Raw genomic sequence first — 22,916 nt, forward strand, 5'->3', positions numbered from 1 at the left:
ACAGACTTATGAACTTTTACTGTCCAAGGGGGTCTGGAGCAGTGTAAAATGCACGTTTCTGGGGTGCAAGGTTGGGACTGAGGGATTGGTAGGTATGGCCCATATCAGTGCATGTTTGGCTGTGAAAGCATTCGTGTAGCTTTAGATGTGCCTTTACATGCTGATGGCTGTGTGAGAACAAAGCCTGGAGAAGCTGCTTTTCACTAGCAGAGCAGTGTAGGAGACTGGTCAGGAGAATTAAGAGGACACCGCTGTTGAAAAATCTAGCTTGTATCCTGGGGACTGTCACACACTGGTCTTGCAGTTAAAGTGCACACTTGTGGCCCTGACCATCAGTGCTGAGGTAGAAGCTTTATGGAGGTTTTCTCATGGTAGGTTCATTTCACAAATAAAGCATGCTTCTTTTTTGGAGGTCCTTTGTGTTGGTCACTTAAACATGTATTTCCATTGTAGTTGGTCAGGGTGATCCATGGCTTTCTCATGGATCTCAGTTCTTCCCGCCTCCTCCCCGTGGACTTTTTTTAGTTTGGTCCTGTTAAAATTAATGTAGCAGGATTTGTGTCAATGTCCATTGTTCTTGTTCAAAGTCTTTTAAATACTATCACCATCATCTAAACTACATATGTCTATGGATATGGGAAGTGCATTCAGCTTATGAAAAGGTCTGATATTTTCTGCTAGAGTTTGATAGCCAGATTGAACATGCTCATTTTAACTCTGCTGGATTAATTAAGTCTGTGTCTGCGTCTTCCCGACAAAGCATGGGATGTCTGTTGATGGGTCTGGCTCTCAAACAAGCTTTATTTTTTTGACATGTATGAAGCACTAGTAATAGGCCAGGTCAGTACTGTACAGTTGATATTACCCAAACACCAAAGGAGCATCTGAAAGAAAAAAAAAAGAGAAATGTGATTAAATTCTGCTAAACCCACATTGACAATCAAAATTAGTATAAAAGATGTCTTTTCTCAATATTAAGGCCACATTGAAGCAAAACCAAGATCACATCCCTTGTATGTCTAACTGTAAAACAACTCTATTTGCTGATTATGACAATGTTGTTAAAATGGTTGTGTAAGAGGGTGCTGGCCAGGAGGTCCTGAGCCAGGCCCCTGTTAGCCCAGGTCCAATTAAGAAGATTTAATTGGGGCTGGCTGAATATGCCACGCCTAATTGGGGGAAGAGGAGCACCTGCGGGCCTTATTAGCCAGGGGGCTATATAAAGCTGGCAGGAAGGAAGGAAAGGGAGAAGCCACAGGCTGTGCATCGCTGCTGGCTGGAGAAGCTAGCTGTTCCCCAGGTTGCTGGTTTACAACTATCTGTAAATAGAAGTTGGTGGGAGATTCTGTGGCCTGCGTTGTGCAGGAGGTCAGACTAGATAATCATAATGGTCCCTTCTGACCTTAAAGTCTATGATTCTATAACACTGTTAATTAAAAAAAAAAAAGCACTGGTGATTGGTACTTGGAGGAGGTCTCTGACTGATTTGTGCGAGGGCAAGCGAAGGCCTCCTTACAGGCATGAGTTGGCGATGGCCACATATCTGAAAAATCTTTATTAGATCCCAATCCAAAGTTGTGAGAAATTTCATTCTTCTATCATAAAACCCATAATTCCTTCATTTTTCACACAAATTTGATCAGCTATAGACAAACTCTTAGTACTTGTTTGTGAATTCAGAAGCCTAAATTACAATCAACTCTAACAGTTTAGAAAATGTGCTTCTGTTTAGGCTCTAAATAAAAAAAAAATCTAGGCTTTTAAAATAGTTTCAAGTTTTGTCTGCCTTCTCAGGAAACCAGACTTCGTTTTCTTTATTCTGATGAAAATTTCATATCTGTATTCCCCTAGCATTTCTACTTGTAGTTAAATACTATTGCAGCTTCATATTATTTTTTCTGCACTCGGCTTATGACAAATTTCAAAGCACCTGTGATTTTTTTGGCTTTGAAACACAGGATTCTTATTCCTTCAAGTTTGAATATATTTGAGTAAACTCACTCCAAGACTGTTTGATATTCTGAAACTAAGTCCTTTGATCAAATATATGTTTTAATGTTGTTTGGGTTTTGATTTCAAAACATAGCAAAATGAAGTTCAACTACATATGACAGCTTCATAAAGCTTACCCGTTCCCAGTCTCAAATGTATTACAGTATATTTAAAAATTAGATTGTTATCCAGAAAAGGCAAAGAAAAAAGGGATTGAACAGAGGACAACCTAAGCTGTGATTTTAAGTAATTTCTGTAGTAAAATGACTTCAGGCGCTGAAGAAAAATTCAGTGTGGATGAAAAATGGAGCAACAGTAGTTTCTGTGAAGCATTTTGTTGGGATTTTAAGGTCATTTTTATAATGAAAAATGACTTTGGAGCTGCCAAAGTGACACCAGAGTATTTACCTCCTGTATCTAAGGATTTTCACTCTGAATCCTAGCACTCTTTGTAATGGGGGATCTAAATTACAAGTCTGATAAGGCCAGTTCCCTGGTCCCAATTTTGCCATGCATGAGGATAATTTTTTCTAAGCCTGGGGATTGAATTTTATTCCCAGTGAGGAAGGTGAAAATGGATCCAAAGTCTTAGCAGCTATTAGGTCACTGACATCAGTAAATTGTATAAGCTACTTTTTTAAAAAAATTATTTTAAACTTAGCAGGTTCAAAACTGTAACTACTTTGACTTCCCACAGTAGTGAATGTGGAATCTTAAAATGGCTATCAGGTAATTACTTTCCCTTGCTATAAAAGCATACTAGCGTTATAAATTGATTCCCCACTATATTTAACACATTAAAGTATAATCACTTTCTCCTTTACAAATTCTGTCTAGTTATTTAAAGGAACATCATCATTGTAATATCCTTTTAAAAGGACCATTGGTAAAAATGTGTTGTAAAATCAAGTGCTAATTGAAAAATGTTATATTCAGATGTGAGATTTCCCAATAACCTTGGTGTTTTTAGTGATCTTATCAGAGTTATTGAATTTCACTTAGCTGTGCAGAGGAGTGGAATGAATCTGAAGAGTCAGAGAATGTCCTCCTGTGAAGAGACTCAAGATAAGCTATTCTCTGAAAGCTTTCAATGACTGTGAGGGAGGCTTTTGTAATAGCTAGACTGGGCGCAAGTTTTTATTGGGTACTATACAATTTTATAAGAGCAAACCCTTCAAACATTGGCAGTTATTAATACTACATTAAATCCTGCTCATAGACAGCTCAGACCAGTAGACTTTGCATTTTGAACTTCAGGTCTACTCATGTCAATTTACAGTTTATTTGCATGTCTGTAAGCCTCCATGGAAAGACACTCCAAGCACAGGTAAGTCAAGATTTTCAAAAAGGGGGATAACTAAAGTTAGAGTCCACATGTTTAGAACCTAAATAGGTGGCCTGAATTTCAAAAGCCCAGCCACTGCTTGTGACTCCTGTGTCTAAAATCAGAGCCCCAAGTCCATATTTAGACACCAGAATAAGCATCCTGATTTTCAGAAGTGTGATACACACATTAATTACAGTGGGAGTTTCTGGGTGTGTCACACTTCTGAAAATCAGGCCACTTACTTATATGCCTAACTATAAGCATCCATTCATGAAAACCTTGGCTGTATTTGCTGCTCTTCTACTTAAAAGAACATGAAATAATAACATTAAAGTACTGGGGGAGGGGGAAGGGTGGGATTTGACATTTTTGTTTTATAACTGAGTAACTGCTGTCACACAGATGAGGATGTCCTTTTACCAGAGGAGTATCATTAATTGCCTCTGAGAAGCACAGTGCAATTAGCCATTCTTTTCACTGGGCCATGCTTATAACTTGTCTGTTTTAATAGAACTGGAGATAATGCACAATTATGTTTAGGGACCTAGTGCTCTAACTTCAAATATTAATTCACAAAGGAAGCTAGTAACATTTAGTCTCTTAAATAAGCGTTCACTAAGCTCATGAAGATGGATATTAATTTTTTTTTTAAATAGTTATTTTATCACTACTCACTGACACTTAAAGCACATACAGTTGCATTACCATAGATACGCAATTAACTCAAAGGACACATGCAGTCAAGTTATAATGTATTTGATATAAAATACATGATCATATATCTAGTCACATTTTTATGTGAATGAAAAAGGCAGACATAATAAAAAGGTCATTAAGATAGAAGCATCTTCAATTTGTTTATTTTTCCTCCTTGAATGCTAGAGGCTAATTATGGAGTGGAATGTGTCTGTGTTGTTACTCCTTTGATAACTGCCAGTCTCATACCTGCTGCCCCGCTGTCCTAGGACTTCCTTGTTTTCCCAGCTGCTGCCAGGAAATGGCTGCTCCTTTGATGAAGCTGCAAATAATGTTCCCACTTAATTTATCAGGTTGCAAATACCAAGGAAGCAGTATGGAGAAGGTCTTGTCTTTTTTGCCTCTGTGCTGTGTTTTCTGTCATGCTGCTCAACCATAGACTTCCTGTATGACCTTGCACAGGTCACTTAGGGTCAGTTCCCCACTGGGAAAATGGAGATAACAACACTTCCCAACAGGGGTGTTGTGAGGATAACTACAGTAAAGACTGTGAGGTGCTCAGATAATACAATAAAGGGGGCGATATAATGGCTTTAGGGAGGTAGCATCCCAATCTGGATCTAGACCCAGATTTCACAACTGGACCCTCCGGTAAGTAGTCAAACTGTACTTTAGAGGGATGGACTGAGATGTGAAATCCAGAGCCAGACCTATTTTTTTAACATTAGAAATTCAGATGTTGTCTAACCTGGAAGATTTTTTGATGACTAAACAATTAGTGAAATGATGACATCCAAGCCCTACAGAGAATGAAAACTGAGCAACTGAGAGGAAAAGAGATTTGTAACAAACTGTTTAGTTTTTTTTTTCCAGTTTCATTGACATAGATTCATAGATACTAAGGTCAGAAGGGACCATTCTGATCATCTAGTCTGACCTACTGCACAGCGCAGGCCACAGAATCTCACCCACCCACTCCTATGAAAAACCTCACCCATGTCTGAGCTATTGAAGTCCTTAAATCATGGTTTAAAGACTTCAAGGAGCAGAGAAGCCTCCCTCAAGTCAACCATGCCCCATGCTACAGAGGAAGGTGAAAAACCTCCAGGGCCTCTCCAATCTGCCCTGGAGGAAAATTCCTTCCCGACCCCAAATATGGCGATCAGCTAAACCCTGAGCATATGGGCAAGATTCACCAGCCAGATACTACATAAAATTCTTTCCTGGGTAACTCAGATCCCATCCATCTAATATCCCATCTCAGGGGATTTGGCCTATTTACCCTGAATATTTAAAGATCAATTATTTACCAAAATCCCATTATCCCATCACACCATCTCCTCCATAAACTTATCAAGTAGAATCTTAAAAGATTAAAAGATAGATCTTTTGACCCCACTGCTTCCCTTGGAAGGCTATTCCAAAACTTCACTCCTCTGTTGGTTAAAAACCTTCATCTGATTTCAAGTCTAAACTTCCTGGTGGCCAGTTTATACCCATTTGTTCTTGGGTCCACATTGGTGCTGAGCTGAAATAATTCCTCTCCCTCTCCTGTATTTATCCCTCTGATATATTTATAGAGAGCAATCATATCTCCCCTCAACCTTCTTTTAGTTAGGCTAAACAAGCCAAGCTCCTTAAGTCTCCTTTCATAAGACAAGTTTTCCATTCCTCAGATCATCCTAGTAGCCCTTCTCTGTACAAAAATGTTTGCTTAAGCAAAGATCCTCTTTTAAAAAACCACAGTTGTGACTGATATGGCCTGCAGAAACAAAGCAGAAAGCTGCTAGTTCTCTTAGTCTTTACAGGTTTCAGAGTAGCAGCCGTGTTAGTCTGTATTCGCAAAAAAGAAAAGGAGTACTTGTGGCACCTTAGAGACTAACAAATTTATTTGAGCATAAGCTTTCGTGAGCTACAGCTCACTTCATCGGATGCATTCAGTGGAAAATACAGTGGGGAAATTTATATACACAAATCAATCTCCTTAACCTCACTGATTAACACTTTAATAAAAAATTCCTTTCTCCAAAAATTCAATACCCTCTTCCCACCACTTAACATAAGATAACTACAATATGTATTTTCAAAGACCACACCCAAATCCTTCAGGAAAACCAGAGAAGACCTTAAGTGACAATCCTATTATTTCTTACACAAGAATCAGAGAAAGCAAACCCTCCACCCCTCCCCACACATAAACAAACAAAAACACCTTTCAGCCTTCTTTATATATTTTTGTAATTGTGCCTGAAATTGTTATGGCACTGTAAATATGGCAATTTTCTTGTTCACATGTTCTGCAAAAGTTGATGCACATTTATGTTGTTTCTGAAGAGCAATAGCAAGTTGCCTGGATATTTCAGAATTTTATAGTAATGCTGAACTAGACGAGCTGTAAAAGTGAATCATCATATTGGCCTATAGAAGATAAATGGCCATGACCTTCTTATCTGCTGCAAAAAGTAAATAAGTAATAATTCATTACAGATGCCATCTAGTTCTGTTTTTATTTAAACAGATTTTATCTGATGGGTTAAACCTCTCATGAAGAGTCTTGTATTTTCATGGACAAAACACTCAGTAGCTACACTTGCCACATATTATTGATTTTGTTCATTCACATGGCAAGGGCAGCAGGAAACAGAACTATGTAGTTAGTGTGATAGATCATAATCCTTTGGGAGTAGGGAAGGTAGCCACCCTCTACCAATGTTAGATGTAACATTGCTGGGTTGCTGTTATGCTTTACTCTTGGATTTTTCTTTTCAATCTCTACCCTATGTTTTTTTCAAATCATCTGGATTCAAGTGGAACCAGTGGAGCAAAGTGAAGATAACAGAGGTATAAAAAAAAAAGGTTATTTCAATGTGGTTTTTTTCCCTTTCATAAAAGAATTGACATTGTAACATCTAGTATTTTGAAAGAAGCATCTGAACAACAAAATTGTCATGGACTTTCTGCTTTATTTACATCTGAGTAATTATGTAGAATTGACAATAAATGTGATAATATTCAGGCTCCCTTTCTGTAAACAGTTCTGATTTAGGACCAGATCCTGAGATTCTTTTACAGTTTTGCACTGAGCAAAGTCCATTAGAGAGTGAACAAAATATGAGAAATGAATTCAGGAGCTGGTCCTTAATGTGCAGGTTTATTCTGTAAAAGTGGCAATACTGGTTCTATAGTTGCTGTATCTCTGTTATCTGTACACCCAATTAATCAGTTTACAGAGTCAAAAGATGAGCCTTTTCTCTCCCTAATTGTCTGCTCTGTAAATTTGGCCTGGGGTCAGTCAATCCATCTGAGATCTTTCCTCCTTGCATGTCACTGACAGTAAAGACTCACAAAGCCAAATTATGCCCTCTGTGACCCCTCAATGCCTTCTAGTTATGCCCTCAGTGACATAAAATCATAGAATCACAGAATATCAGGGTTGGAAGGGACCTTAGGAGATCATCTAGTCCAACCCCCTGCTCAAAGCAGGACCAATCCCCAATTAAATCATCCCAGCCAGGGCTTTCTCAAGCCTGACCTTAAAAACTTCTAAGGAAGGAGATTCCACCACCTCCCTAGGTAACACGTTCCAGTGTTTCACCACCCTACTAGTGAAAAAGTTTTTCCTAATATCCAACCTAAACCTCCCGCACTGCAACTTGAGACCATTAATCCTTGTTCTGTCATCTGCTACCACTGAGAACAGTATAGATCCATCCTCTTTGGAACCCCCTTTCAGGTAGTTGAAAGCAGCTATCAAATCCCCCCTCATTCTTCTCTTCCGCGGACTAAACAATCCCAGTTCCCTCAGCCTGTCCTCATAAGTTATGTGTTCCAGTCCCCTAATTATTTTTGTTGCCTCTGCTGGACGTTTTCCAATTTTTCCACATCCTTCTTGTAGCGTGGGGCCCAAAACTGGACACAATACTCCAGATGAGGCCTCACCAATGTCAAATAGAGGGGAATGATCACGTCCCTCGATCTGCTGGCAATGCTCCTACTTACACAGCCCCAAATGCAATTGGCCTTTTTGGCAACAAGGGCACGCTGTTGACTCATATCCAGCTTCTCATCCACTGTACCTGTAGGTCCTTTTCTGCAGAACTGCTGCCTAGCCATTCGGTGCCTAGTTTGTAGCGGTGCATGGGATTCTTCAGTCCTAAGTGCAGGACTCTGCATTTGTCCTTGTTGAACCTCCTCAGATTTCTTTTGGCCCAATCCTCTAATTTGTCTAGGTTCCTCTGTATCTTATCCCTACCCTCCAGCGTATCTACCTTTCCTCCCAGTGTAGTGTCATCTGTAAACTTGCTGAGGTTGCAGTCCACACCATCCTCCAGATTATTAATGAAGATATTGAACAATAACGGCCCAGGACCGACCCTTGGGGCACTCCACTTGATACTGGCTGCCAACTAGACATGGAGCCATTGATCACTACCCGTTGAGCCCCACAATCTAGCCAGCTTTCTATCCACCTTATCATCCATTCATCCAGCCCATACTTCTTTAACTTGCTGGCAAGAATACTGTGGGAGACCATGTCAAAAACTTTGCTAAAGTCAAGGAACAACACATTCACTGCTTTCCCCTCATCCACAGAGCCAGTTATCTCATCATAGAAGTCAATTAGATTAGTCAGGCATGACTTGCCCTTGGTGAATCCATGCACACTGTTCCTGATCACTTTCCTCTCCTCTAAGTGCTTCAGAATTGATTCCTTGAGGATCTGCTCCATGATTTTTCCAGGGACTGAGGTGAGGCTGACTGGCCTGTAGTTCCCCGGATCCTTCTTCTCTTTTTTAAAGATGGGCACTACATTAGCCTTTTTCCACTGGCCCGGGACCTCCCCCGATCGTCATGAGTTTTCAAAGATAATGGCCAATGGCTCTGCAATCACATCCGCCAACTCCTTTAGCACTCTCGGATGCAGCCCATCTGGCCCCATGGACTTGTGCTCGTCCAGCTTTTCTAAATAGTCCCGAACCACTTCTTCCTCCACAGAGGGCTGGTCACCTCCTCCCCATGTTGTGCTGCGCAGTGCAGCAGTCTGGGAGCTGACCTTGTTCTTGAAGAGAGAGGCAAAAGAATCATTGAGTACACTAGTTTTTTCCACATCCTCTATCACTAGGTTGCCTCTCTCATTCAGTAAGGGGCCCACACTTTCCTTGATTTTCTGCTTGTTGTTAACATCCCTGAAGACACCCTTCTTTTTACTCTTAACATGTCTTGCTAGCTGCACCTCCAGATGTGATTTGGCCTTCCTGATTTTACTCCTGCATGCCCGAGCAATATTTTTATACTCTTCCCTGGTCATTTGTCCCATTTTCCACTTCTTCTAAGCTTCTTTTTTGTGTTTAAGATCAGCAAGGATTTCACTGTTAAGCCAAGGTGGTCGCCTGCCATATTTACTATTCTTTCTACACATCGGGATGGTTTGTCCCTGTAACCTCAATAAGGATTCTTTAAAATACAGTCAGCTCTCCTGGACTCCTTTCCCCCTCATGTTATTCTCCCAGGTTCATCCTGCCCATAAGTTCCCTGAGGTTGTCAAAGTCTGCTTTTCTGAAGTCCGGGGTCCATATTCTGCTGCTCTCCTTTCTTCCCTGTGTCAGGATCCTGAACTCAACCATCTCATGGTCACTGCTTTCCAGGTTCCCATCCACTTTTGCTTCCCCTACTAATTCTTCCCAGTTTCTGAGCAGCAGGTCAAGAAGAGCTCTGCCCCTAGTTGGTTCCTCCAGCACTTGCACCAGGAAATTGTCCCCTACACTTTCCAAAAACTGCCTGGATTGTCTGTGCACCGCTGTATTCCTCTCCCAGCAGATAGCAGGGTGATTGAAGTCTCCCATGAGAACCAGGGCCTGCGATCTAGTAACTTCCATTAGTTGCCGGGAGAAAGCCTCGTCCACCTCATGCCCCTGGTCTGGTGGTCTATAGCAGACTCCCACCATGACATCACCCTTGTTGCTCACACTTCTAAACTTAATCCAGAGACTTTCAGGTTTTTCTGCAGTTTCATACCGGAGCTCTGAGCATTCATACTGCTCTCTTACATATAATGTAACTCCCCCACCTTTTCTGCCCTGCCTGTTTTTCCTGAACAGTTTATATCCATCCATGACAGTATTCCAGTCATGTGAGTTATCCCACCAAGTTATTCCAATCATGTCATAATTCCTTGACTGTGCTAGGACTTCCAGTTCTCCCTGCTTGTTTCCCAGGCTTCTTGCTTTTGTGTATAGGCACTTGATATAACTTGCTGTTTGTCCTGCTTTCTTAGTATAAGGCAGAAGCCCTCCCCTTTCACGTTCTCCTGCTCGTGCTTCCTCACGGTGTCCCATGTCCCCACTTACCTCAGGGCTTTGGTCTCCTTCCCTCAGTGAACCTAGTTTAAAGCCCTCCTCACTAGGTTAGCCAGCCTGCTTGCAAAGATGCTCTTCCCTCTCTTCGTTAGGTGGAGCCCGTCTCTGCCTAGCACTCCTCCTTCTTGGAATACCATCCTATGGTCAAAGAATCCAAAGCCTTCTCTCCGACACCACCTGCGTAGCCATTCGTTGACTCGCAAGATTCAATAGTCTCTACCAAGGCTTTTTTTTTCCACGGGGAGGATGGACGAGAACACCACTTGTGCCTCAAACTCCTTTATCCTTCTTCCCAGTAGTCCGCAGTGATCCGCTCAAGGCCATTCTTGGCAGTATCATTGGTGCCCATGTGGAGAAGCAGGATGGAGTAGCAATCCAAGGGCTTGATGAGTCTCTGCAGTCTCTCCATCACATCGTGAATCCTAGCTCCTGGCAAGCAGCAGACTTCTCGGTTTTCCCGGTCGAGGCAGCAGATAGATGACTCATTACCCCTGAGGAGAGAGTCCCCGACCACCACCACCCACCTTCTCCTCTTCAGAGTGATGGTCGTGGAACCCCCCATCCATTAGGACAATGAATGTCATGCCTTCCAATCGGCGGAGTCTCCTTCTTTTCTCTTCCCTCAGATGTATCATCTAGTCCACTCTCTGCATTAGTACCTGTGGAGAGAACATGAAAATGGTTGCTTACCTATATCTGCATTGCTAGTACATGGACGCTCCCATTTCTTCTTCTGGAGGTCACATACTGCCAAATTTCTTCACCGTCCTTCTGTCCCCACTGCGCAGCCTGCTCTGAATCATCAGAACATTGTGTCTGTAGAAGCATATCCTGACATCTGTCCAGGAAATCTTCAGTTTCTCTTATGCAATGCAGGGTCAATACTTATTTCTCCACACCTTGAAACTTCTCTTCCAATATGGAGGACAGCTTGCCCTTTGTACAGACAAAGTCGCTTCTGTCCTGTAGAAGAAAGACAAACATGGCACATCCAGTGCAGGTGACAACAGCTGAATAATCCCCATCCATATTACCTTCCTTCTACGAGCTTCCTCACGAGTTGTAGTAACTACTCAGAGAAGCCCCAAGATGTAAGCCTCAGTGGGCTCTCCCCGGGTGAACTCCCAGGCAAACTCCCTCTGTTAGCCTCTCTGCTGTTCGCCGCTCAGCTTGTTCACAGCTGACTGGCTTTTTATAACAATCAGGCCCACTCAAGGTTCACCGGGAACAAAGCACTCCCAATTCACACTTTTCAAACTAACAATCAATCAAGCACACGGTCAAACTGTCCCCACAACAGACACTCAGATACTCACCAACACAGCCTCCCTAATGCAGCTTTTAGTGTATCTCCTTTCAGACAGATCCCAGGCAGACTCCCTCTGTTAGCCTCTCTGCTGTTCGCCACTCCATCTGTGTAGTACTTTTGGACCTGTAACCAATTCTGTTGATGACACACAAAAAGAAGTAGAATTAAGTTCACTGTCTTAGCCCTGGTCTACACTACGAGTTTAGGTCAAATTTAGCAGCATTAGATCAATTTAACCCTGCACCCTTCCACACGACGAAGCCATTTTTGTCAACTTAATGGGTTCTTAAAATCAATTTCTGTAGTCCTCCCCAACAAGGGGATTAGCACTGAAATCATCATTGCTGGGTCGAATTTGGGGTAGTGTGGACGCAATTCGACGGATTGGCCTCCGGGAGCTATCCCAGAGTACTCCATTGTGACCGCTCTGTACAGCACTCTCCACTCAGATGCACTGGCGAGGAAGACAGGAAAAGCCCCGCGAACATTTGAATTTCATTTCTTGTTTGGCCAGAGTGGCACGCTGATCAGCACAGGTGACCATACAGATTTCATCAGCAGAGGTGACCATGGAGTCGCAGAATCCCAAAAGAGCTTCAGTATGGACCGAATGGGAGGTACTGGATCTGATTGCTGTATTGGGAGATGAATCCGTGCTATCAAAAATCCATTCCAAAAGACGAAATGCCAAAATATTTGAAAAAATCTCCAAGGGCATGAAGGACAGAGGCTATAACAGGGACCTGCAGCAGTGCCACGTGAAACTTAAGGAGCTCAGGCAAGCCTACTGAAAAACCAAAGAGGCAAATGCCCGCTCGGGGTCAAAGCCCCAGACATGCTGCTTTGATGGTGAGCTGCATGCAATTCTAGGGGGAGCCCCTACAACTACCCCACACCTGTACATGGACTCCTGCAAGGGAGTCTCACACAACAGGGATGAGGATTTTGGGGATGAGAAAGATGATGAGGATGGGGAGATTGAAGATAGTGCACCCAGGCAAGCAGAGAAATCATTCTCTCTGACAGCCAGGAATTGTTTATCACCCTGGAGCCAATACCCTCCCAACCTGGGCTCCCGGACCTTGAAGGCGGAGAAGGCACCTCTGGTGAGTGTACCTTTGTAAATATAATACACGTTTTAAAAGCAAGTGTGTTTAATGATTAATTTGCCCTGAAGACTTGGGATGCATTCACAGCCAGTACAACTACTGGAAGAGTCTATTAACAAGTCTGGGGATGGAGCAGAAATCCTCCAGGGACATCTCAATGAAACTGTCCTGGAGGTACTCCCAAAGCCTTTGCAAAAGTTTTCTGGGGAGGACAGCCTTATTGCATCCTCCATGGTAGGACACTTTACCATGCCAGGCCAGTAGCATGTAGGCTGGAATCATTGCATAAGAAAGCATGGCAGCGTGTGGTCCCGCTGTTTGCTGGCATTCAAGCAACATCCGTTCTTTATCTCTCTGTGTTATCCTCAGGAGAGTGATATCATTCATGGTCACCTGGTTAAAGTAGGGGAATTTTATTCAGGGGACATTCAGAGGTGGCCGTTCCTGCTGGGCTGTTTGCCTGTAGCTGAAAAGAAATAATCCCCGCTGTTAGCTATGCGGTGTGGGGAGGGTTGAAGCGATCATCCCAGAGAATTGTGTGGGTGGGTGGGGGGGTTAGTCGGGGGTGTGCTTCATGTTAACCCGAAAACATCAGCCCCTCCTTTTAAATGTCCAATGTGTCTTTTTCAATTTTACTCTCCCTTTTTTTCCTCCCGCAGCTGCAAATGTTTCAACACTGCCACTAGTATCTCCATCTCAGAGGCTAGCGCAGATAAGAAGGCGAAAAAAACCACATTCATGATGAAATGTTCTCTGAGCTCATGCAGTCCACTCAAACTGAAAGAGCCCAGCAGAATGCGTGGAGGCAGACAATGTCAGAGCCCAGGAAAGCACAAAATGAAAGTGAGGACTGATGGCTGGAGCAACAGGAGAGGTGGCGGCAGCATGATGACAGGAGGCAGGATGCAATGCTGAGGCTACCGGAAGATCAAACTGATATGCTCCAGTGTATGTTGAGGTGCGGAAAAGGCACAGACCACCACTGCAGCTCCAGTAATCAACCGCCCTCCTCCTCAAGTTCCATAGTCTCCTCACCCAGACACCCCAGAACGCGAGGCGGGAGGTCTCAACCACCCCTCCTCTCCCACCCCAGCTGGTGCTTCCCTGCTCCCTCACCCCTCCTGGGCTACCTTGGCAGTTATCCCCCTATTTGTGTGACAAATTAATAAAGAATGCATGAATTTGAAACAACAATAACTTTGTTGCCTCTGCAAGCACTGATCGAAGGGGGGAGGGGAGGGCGGTTGGCTTACAGGGAAGTAGAGTGAACCAAGGGGCGGGTTTTCATCAAGGAGAAATAAACAGAACTCTCACACCGTAGCCTAGTCAGCCATGAAACTGTTTTTCAAAGCTTCTCTGATGCGCAGCGCGCCCTGCTGTCCTCTTCTAATCGCCCTGGTGTTTGGCTGCGCGTAATCAGTGGCCAGGCGATTTGCCTCAACTTCCCACCCTGCCATAAACATCTTCCCCTTACTGTCACAGATATTGTGGAGCACGCAGTAAGCAGTAATAACAGTGGGAATATTGGTTTCGCTGAGGTCTCACCAAGTCAGTAAACTGCGCCAGCACGCTTTTAAAGGTCTAAATGCACATTCTACCACCATTCTGCACTTGCTCAGCCTATAGTTGAACAGCTCCTGACTACTGTCCAGGTGCTTCATGTGCCATAGCATTAAGGGGTAGGCTGAGTCCCCAAGGATAACTATAGGCATTTCAACATCCCCAATGGTTATTTTCTGGTCTGGAAAGTAAGTCCCTTGCTGCAGCTATTCATACAGACCAGAGTTCTTGAAGAAGCGAGCGTCATGTACCTTTCCCTGCCATCCCACATTGATGTTGGTGAAACGTCCCTTGTGATCCACCAGTGCTTGCAGCATCGTTGAAAAACACCCCTTTCGGCTTATGTACTGGCTGCCTTGGTGATCCGGTCCCAAGATAGAGATATGTGTTCCGTCTGTCGCCCCATCACAGTTAGGGAATCCCATTGCAGCAAAGTCATCCACTATGACCTGAACATTTCCCAGAGTCACTACCCTTGATAGCAGAAGCTCAGTGATTGCATTGGCTACTTGGATAACAGCAGCCCCCACAGTAGATTTGGCCACTCCAAATTGATTCCTGACTGATCGGTAGCTGTCTGGAGTTGCAAGCTTCCAGAGGGCTGTTGCCACTTGCTTGTGAACTGTGAGGGCTGCTCTCATCTTGGTATTCTTGCACTTCAGGGCAGGGGAAAGCAAGTCACAAAGTTCCATGAAAGTGCCCTTATGCATGCAAAAGTTTCGCAGCCACTGGGAATCATCCCAGACTTGTAACACTATGCTGTCCCACCAGTCTGTGCTTGTTTCCTGGGCCCAGAATCAGCATTCCATGGCATGAGCCTGCAATAATGATGATGTGCGAGGTGTTTACAATGCTCATAACTGCTGTGGTGATCTGAGAGGGCTCCATGCTTGCCATGGTATAGCATCTGCAGGAGAACAGGCGAGCAGAGTTGCAGGGGAAGCGGTGGTTGGATGACCAATTTTGCAGACCTACTGCACCATCTGCTGCCAGGACACAACAGCTGAGTGGGCTGCCTGCTTGCCATGGTATGGCGAGACAAGAGCAGCCGAGCAGAGTTAAAGCAGAAGCGGCGGATGACGATAGTCATATAGAGGACCTGCAAGACCACCAAGAGAGCAGGAGAGGAGAGTGGCAGTGGAAGCGGTGGATGACGATGGTCATACAGAGGACCTGCGAGGAGGATTTATGGCACCAGGAGAGCAGAGTCATTTGATGATGACGGTTTGCAGACCTACTGCACCATCTGCTGAAAGCAGTATGGCGCCCTGTCATAAATATAAAGGGAAGGGTAACCACATTTCTGTATACAGAACTATAAAATCCCTCCTGGCCAGAGGAAAAACCCTTTCACCTGTAAAGGGTTAAGAAGCTAAGATAACCTTGCTGGCACCTGACCAAAATGACCAATGAGGAGACATGATACTGTTAAAAGCTGGGGGGCGGGGACAAAGGGTCTGTCTGTCTCTGTGATGCTTTTGCCGGGAACAGAACAGGAATGGAGTATTAGAACTTCTGTTAAGTTAGTAAGTAATATAGCTAGAAATGCATTAGATTTCCTTTTGTTTAATGGCTGGTAAAATAGCTGTGCTGAATGGAATGTATATTCCTGTTTTTGTGTCTTCTTGTAACTTAAGGTTTTGCCTAGAGGGATTCTCTGTGTTTTGAATCTGATTACCCGGTAAGGTATTTACCATCCTGATTTTACAGAGGTGATTCTTTTACCATTTCTTTAATTAAAATTCTTCTTTTAAGAACCTGACTGTTTTTTCATTGTTATTAAGATCCAAGAGTTTGGGTCTGTGTTCACCTGTACAAATTGGTGAGGATTTTTATCAAGCCTTCCCCAGGAAACGGGGTGTAGGGCTTGGGGGATATTTTGGGGGAAGACGTCTCCAGGTGGGCTCTTTCCCTGATCTTTGTTTAATACACTTGGTGGTGGCAGCATAGGGTTCAAGGACAAGGCAAAGTTTGTACCTTGAGGAAGTTTTTAACCTAAAGTGGTAAGAATAAGCTTAGGGGGTCTTTCATGCAGGTCCCCACATCTGTACCCTAGAGTTCAGAGTGGGGAAGGAGCCTTGACATGCCCACATGGAAAAAAGAGGCGAAACGATTCTCTTCCATTGCTTTCATGGAGGGAGGGGCAACTGACGACATGTACCCAAAACCACCTGCGACAATGTTTTTGCCCCATCAGGCATTGGGAGCTCAACACAGAATTCAAATGGGTGGTGGAACTGTGGGGTAGCTAGCCACAGAGCAATGCTTCAAAAGTCGTCGCTACCTTCGGTACTGTGGACGCACTCCAGTGACTTAATGCACTTAGTAGTGACACAGACAATTGACTGTATAAAATCGCTTTCCAAAAAATTGACTTCTATAAATTTGACCTAATTTCGTAGCGTAGACATACCCTTAGCTGTTGGCTCTGAAGGGATAAGAGGAGTATAAGTGTCAATGGGAGCTACAGATGCTAATCACCTCTGAAAATCAGACTAGTCATATTTTATGAAACATAGTTTAGATACCAAACATGATATATCTAGTTTTGAAAATGTTAACCCCACTTCTTTCACCAAAGTGAGCTGATATGATTGAGTACACAAAGGGGATAGATCCGTAATGTAAGAGTGCTGCTTTTACAAAAAGAAAAAAAAACATTTCAGACTAAAACCATTCCTTAAAAATGACAATATAAAATACTCTGTGCATGAACCATGTTCATAGATTGCTTAGACTCCAAAAGTGGGAGTCATTTTACAAGGTATTTTCCCCTGGAGGTACTTCAGTTTGGGGGAGAAATGGTTTTTGTAACTGACAACTGTGAAGAATTCAGCAGTGACTTGGTATTTGAGTTTTACACTGATGGACAGTTATGGCAGGATCTAAAACAGGATGGCATACTGAGCCATATTTTCAAACTCAATTTGTACTCAATTTTTCCACTGACAATTAAGGTGATCTATATGTTTTAAGTAACACATACCCAAGTATGATTTTTTGCATCTGTAAAAATAAAGGCCCACTGAAGGCTGTTTTGAGAATTTGGCTCATCTCTATATTGTTCATATAAAAGTTGATTCAGTAATACAATATAGAGTACAATTAAGTTGGATTTCTGGTGACTACTTGCCACCTTTTGCAGACTAATCAGGGTATGGGCAAACGTGGCTGATACTTAGTGAGTTAGAATGCATGGCATGATTTTTCATTGTCTCCCTCAGGAGGAGAAGTAGTTTTAATCACCAAGAATGAGGAAAGGGTCTGACCAGTAAACCAACAAATGCAGGGGAATCTATTGGGAACTCTGTACAGAATAGTGTGGACTTATGGAGGGCCATTCCTTAGGTCATTTTCTCTTCCATCTAGTTTCATGATTCCTTTAGGAGCCCTGCTGCCACTACTAGAATAATTGTACCATCGCCCTCTGTGCCTCCTGTCGACCTCCTTTCTGAAGTGGGAGAGACTTACTATTGGTCAGCCAGCAGTAATTTCTCCTTAGTAATACCCATGGTCCTGAGGAGTATCAAGCAGAAAGCAGCTGCTCCTTGTCTCTCTCTACAAAACACTCTCTTCCCAAACCCTTGGAGCCTCCATGGCATGAAGTCCATTCAAAGGACTCTGACATTGCATCTTGTTTCTTTCCTTACATTGTGGAGCTTTTCTGGTCCATTTAAATCCCCATTGGTTACTGGTATGAAAATGTGGAATCCCTGTCATTGCAGATTTTGAAGAACAGCTTAGACAAACCTGTCAGGAATGGGGGCCTGGACTAGCATGGGGGCCTGGACCAGATGACCTCTTGAGTCTTCCAGTCTTACATTTTTATGATTACATGTGGTTGGAATAAAAATAAGAGCAGGGTTTGGGACTTGTTTGTTCAGTGAACCAGAGTACTGTACTATCTAAAACCTACTGATATTATCTTAGGTTTAATAAATATGAAAATGGCAAAGTCTTATTTGCAAAGTGAAGGAAAAAAAGTTAATTTTCCTCTAGGGCTCCTTTATCCTGGAATAATAATCTGTGATAAATACAGAAAATGCTGAATTTCCCCTTTCTTTTTAAGAGCCAAATTCTGCTCTCAGATGATTAACCTCATTACAATCAATGGGATTACAATGGTGTATTGGAGGGCAGAATTTGGCACTACGTATTTTAAAGAGTAATCTGTTGCTATGTTTCACTGACGGTATTTATCCTGTATAAAACACTTGTCACCCTTAGATCTCAGGATGTTCATAACAGTTGGATGAATACTGTTATTCAAATTCTACCGCTGGAGAAAGTGAAGTGCAGAAAGCTTAAGTCCAAGAATTTGAATTTAGGGATGGCAACTAAATTCATATTTTAGGTAGTCAAATAAAATGCCTGTAGGCACGCACATGTGAAAATTTTGCTTTAAGTAACTTGTCCTAGGTCAAGGCCAAGGCCTGATTGAATGCCCACTGAGGTCAATGGGGTCTTTTGGAATGTTTAAAAGACATGGAATCAGGTCCCATAGTGAACAGGTGGTAGACACCAGAAATAAAATCCAGATCCCATGCCCTATTCACTGTGAACCACTTTATCTCTTTAACTGCTACATGATGTTGCTTCTTTACAAAGGTACAGCATTGTGGGTGTACTATATAGTTTTATTGTTCCTCATGCCTTCTTTCCCAGCATGGGGTTGAGGGTTAAAAAGAAAATTGCACACTGACCCTATTTGGAGAATATGTTCAAATTATGTGAGATTTACTTAAACAGATAAATTAGTTATGGGATTATATATGTCTGTTTTTTAAAGCATTTAATATATCAAATATTTGCTGTAAGCTACAAATAATATAGAGGAATATGAAGTCTTTCATTCCCAAGCTACAGACTAAATTCAGGCTAAACTAGCTTATTTACTGTATTTTCTTCAAAAAGGACTGAAGGTAGGTGTTAGGGGCTTATTCTTTCAACACTTACTTCCTTGGTCCTTCTCACATGAACAGAGAGCAACAATACCTGAAGTCCAAAGGTGCAAACAATTTGATGTTTATTGGGGTGAACTTCCAGCAAGCATGATTCCAGTTTCCTTCCTTAGTGTCCCCCTTCCCAGCTCTGACACCACAGAGCCTTACCTGTGTCCCTGTTCCCATTCCCACCCTTAGCAAAACATAATTCCAATTTCCACACCCCCATTCCATGTTCCCATTCCCCCACTACTCCTGATTGATTGAAGACTATATAGTAAAACTTGAGTTCAGGTTAGCCATACTTTAACCAATCATTTTACTGAAATTTAACTAGCCAATCCTAACATATTGTAACATGATTAGTTAACCAATTATATCCCACCACTTTAATTAGTTTACACCCAGCAAAATTAATTATACTGCAGACAGAAACAATCACAGCATATGATGAAGTGAGCTGTAGCACACGAAAGCTTATGCTCAAATAAATTTGTTAGTCTCTAAGGTGCCACAAGTACTCCTTTTCTTTCTGCAGATACAGACTAACACGGCTGCTACTCTAGAACCAAACAGAGACCATACAAATAAACAATAGCAAAGTGGGAACTATAATGACAAAACAATACAGAAGTGAGGATTTCACAACTACATCTATAAAGACATAAGGGTTTCCCAGCTGTGCCTATTGATAAGTGAGTTCTTACCGAACAGAAAACTATCAAACTAAACTTCCTTTTACATCCTCTAGGCTCTTCCTTTTTTCTGGAGGCGATAGGCATTGTCAGGACAGGATTGTATTCCTAACAGCCCAATAGCACCTTATTTCAATGTGACTAGCTTAGAATGTAAGGATGTGACTGTTCGCTTCCCAGCTTATGGCTGCCTCTGCTGTTTAGCCAAAGATCTTAGCCTAACAACAGAGCCTCAGACTATCACTGTAAGAGAAGGCCCGTAAACAGGCAGACTGTGATTTTGATTCTTTTTTTTTATACCTCTATAACTAGCTAAGTGATAAGAATACACCTAAATTCTTAAAGTATAGGCCTTTGCAGACAGGCCTGAATATCTATATCCTAACAGTAGGCATTTAAAGGTGGTTTTTTCAAGAGTAATCAGCACTGATTTGTTTCCAGTGAAGTCAATGGTAAGACTCCCGTTGACTTCAGCCTCTTTACTGAATGCTTTTGAAAATCTAATCCTAAATGCTGTAAAGACCACTATGGCCATGGAGAAGCCACACAGGGATACTGTGCCATGGAACACTGGTCCTGGCCTCTCCCTCTGGGACAATATGGAAGGGGTCAGTGGAAGTGCCCACTGGATCCAGAAGCTACACAGATCTACGGGCAAAGAACCCTAGACAAATGGAGTGTACTGTGCTGTAGAAGAGCAGGAGGGGCTGCAGAGTGGCTGAGAGGAAGTTCAGTTGGCTGGGCTTGAGAGAAAGATACCATCACCTCACTCCTCACCTAGATTACTGCACAAAGCTTGTTTATTTAGGCTTTGCACAGACTGTGAGGATTTCAACCTTAATTTCAGGGGCATTTTCAAATTGCTGAATTTTAGTTAAACCCTTGCAATGCTAAACATGATAGGAATATATATATATCACTCTCTAATTTTCTCTTCAGCAAGCTTTTCCATGAGATTTAGTTTCTGTACAGAATGGGAACAAAAACCCTATGAGATTTAAAATACAATTACTATTTTACAGCATTCTATAATATTTTCCTAAATCTTTATTTTTCGCCCTTCACTTTATGTTCTGTTTCTAGTGCAGAACTCACAGGGCAGGGACACTAAACAACTATTAAATTAAGCAGAATACTCTGGTGTAAAACATTATTTGATAAGTATTAGGTTGCTATACATTCTAAAAATTGACATAAAACAAATTCACTCCTAAGAATATTTCCAGCTGTAGCACGAAGATGCTAGGAAGTTAATTGGTAGTAAAAAAAAAAAAACCTTACAAAATCCAAACATCATTTTGTCATTGAAACCAAAATGACTTTAGCATGACCCTGTAAAGCACACTGTATTGATTTTCAACTTCTATTATTACTGTGCTTTACCTATCTATGATTTTAGGTCAGCTCAATTTTCAGAAAGGTCTTAGGTCAACCCCAGATTTACTCTCATCACAGAAGAAAAAAGAAGGTTGTGTAAAAAGTACAATGCTACTGACTACATTCCCTCCCCACCCCCTCTACACACTTCACTCCTGTGGAATAAATCCTTCTGCAGTCTCAGGTAAGAACCTATAAACTCTTAGTGGGCAAAACTGAGACTGAAAAGAGTGCAAGTTCCTTCTGTGAAGCAATTATAGGAGTGGGCCCTTTGTTTGTACTGGGAATTCTATACTCACTCAGAAATCTGTTAGTATTATTAGTTACTTTACAGTACCATCTTAACTGAGAATGAGACCCCATTGTGCTAAATGCAGTACATTCACATAGTTAGTCCCTACCTCAAAGAGCCTCCTACACAGCATGGAACCAAGGAAGTATTACTATCCCCAGCTTACAGATGGGGAACTGAGACACAGAACGATTCAACAGATTGCCCAAGGTCACATAAATCTACAGCAGAGCTGGAAACCAAATCTTGATCTCCTAATTATGATTAATTAATTATAATCAACAGATGGCTCAGCCAGTGTGCTATAAAGATGGCTTTGGGATGTTTGACCACTGGGAGGCATTCATGGACAGAGGACAGTTCTCGTGGGATGGACTCCACCTGAGGAGGGAGGGAATTAGACTTCTGGGGTGGAGGTTGTCACAACTCATTAAAAGAGCTTTAAACCAGGGACTTAGAAGAGAGACCATCAGGATATGCTTGTGAAATTTCCATGACTGATTTTAACACTGAGAGGGAGGAAAATCAAGTATGAAAGGATACAGCAATGGAGAAAGGAACAGCAGTGGGTAGGAGAATGGACAATAAGGAGAAGAGTAGTGCTGATACCAGTCAGATAGAAGGTATTGGCAACAGAATGACTGTATTCAATCGCTTGCAGAATGTGGGAGAAGCCAAACAGTAACAATTAACATGTGTGTACACCAATGCAAGGAGCCAGGATAACAAAATGGAGGAACTAGAACTACTGGTGCAGGTAGTGAAATCAGATATTATAGTGATAACAGAAATACGATGGAATAGCAGTTATGACTACAGGTACAGGTATTGAAGGTATGTGCTATTCAGGAAAGACAGAAATAAAGGCAAAGGTGGTAGAGTAGTGTTGTATATTAATGCTACTCTATGAGGTAGACTGCAATGAAATTAGAAGTGATGGAATAGATATGACAGAGTCTATTTGGCTCAATAATCACTTTCGGAAAGAAAGCTGATTTAGTGCTTGGGGTGTGCTATAGACCACTGGGATCTGATCTGGATACTGATAGAGACATCTGTAATGTTTTAAATTAAATAAATACTACTGGAAATTGTGTGATTATGGGAGACTTTAACTTCACAGATATAGATTGGAGGACAAGTGCTACAAATAATAGTAGGGCTCAGATTTTCCTGGATGTGATAGCTGACAGACTTCTTCTCCAAATAGAAAAGGAGTACTTGTGGCACCTGAGAGATTAACAAATTTATGTGAGCATA

The sequence above is a fragment of the Dermochelys coriacea genome, chromosome 1 (genome assembly GCF_009764565.3).
Source record: "Dermochelys coriacea isolate rDerCor1 chromosome 1, rDerCor1.pri.v4, whole genome shotgun sequence".
NCBI lineage: Eukaryota > Metazoa > Chordata > Testudines > Dermochelyidae > Dermochelys > Dermochelys coriacea.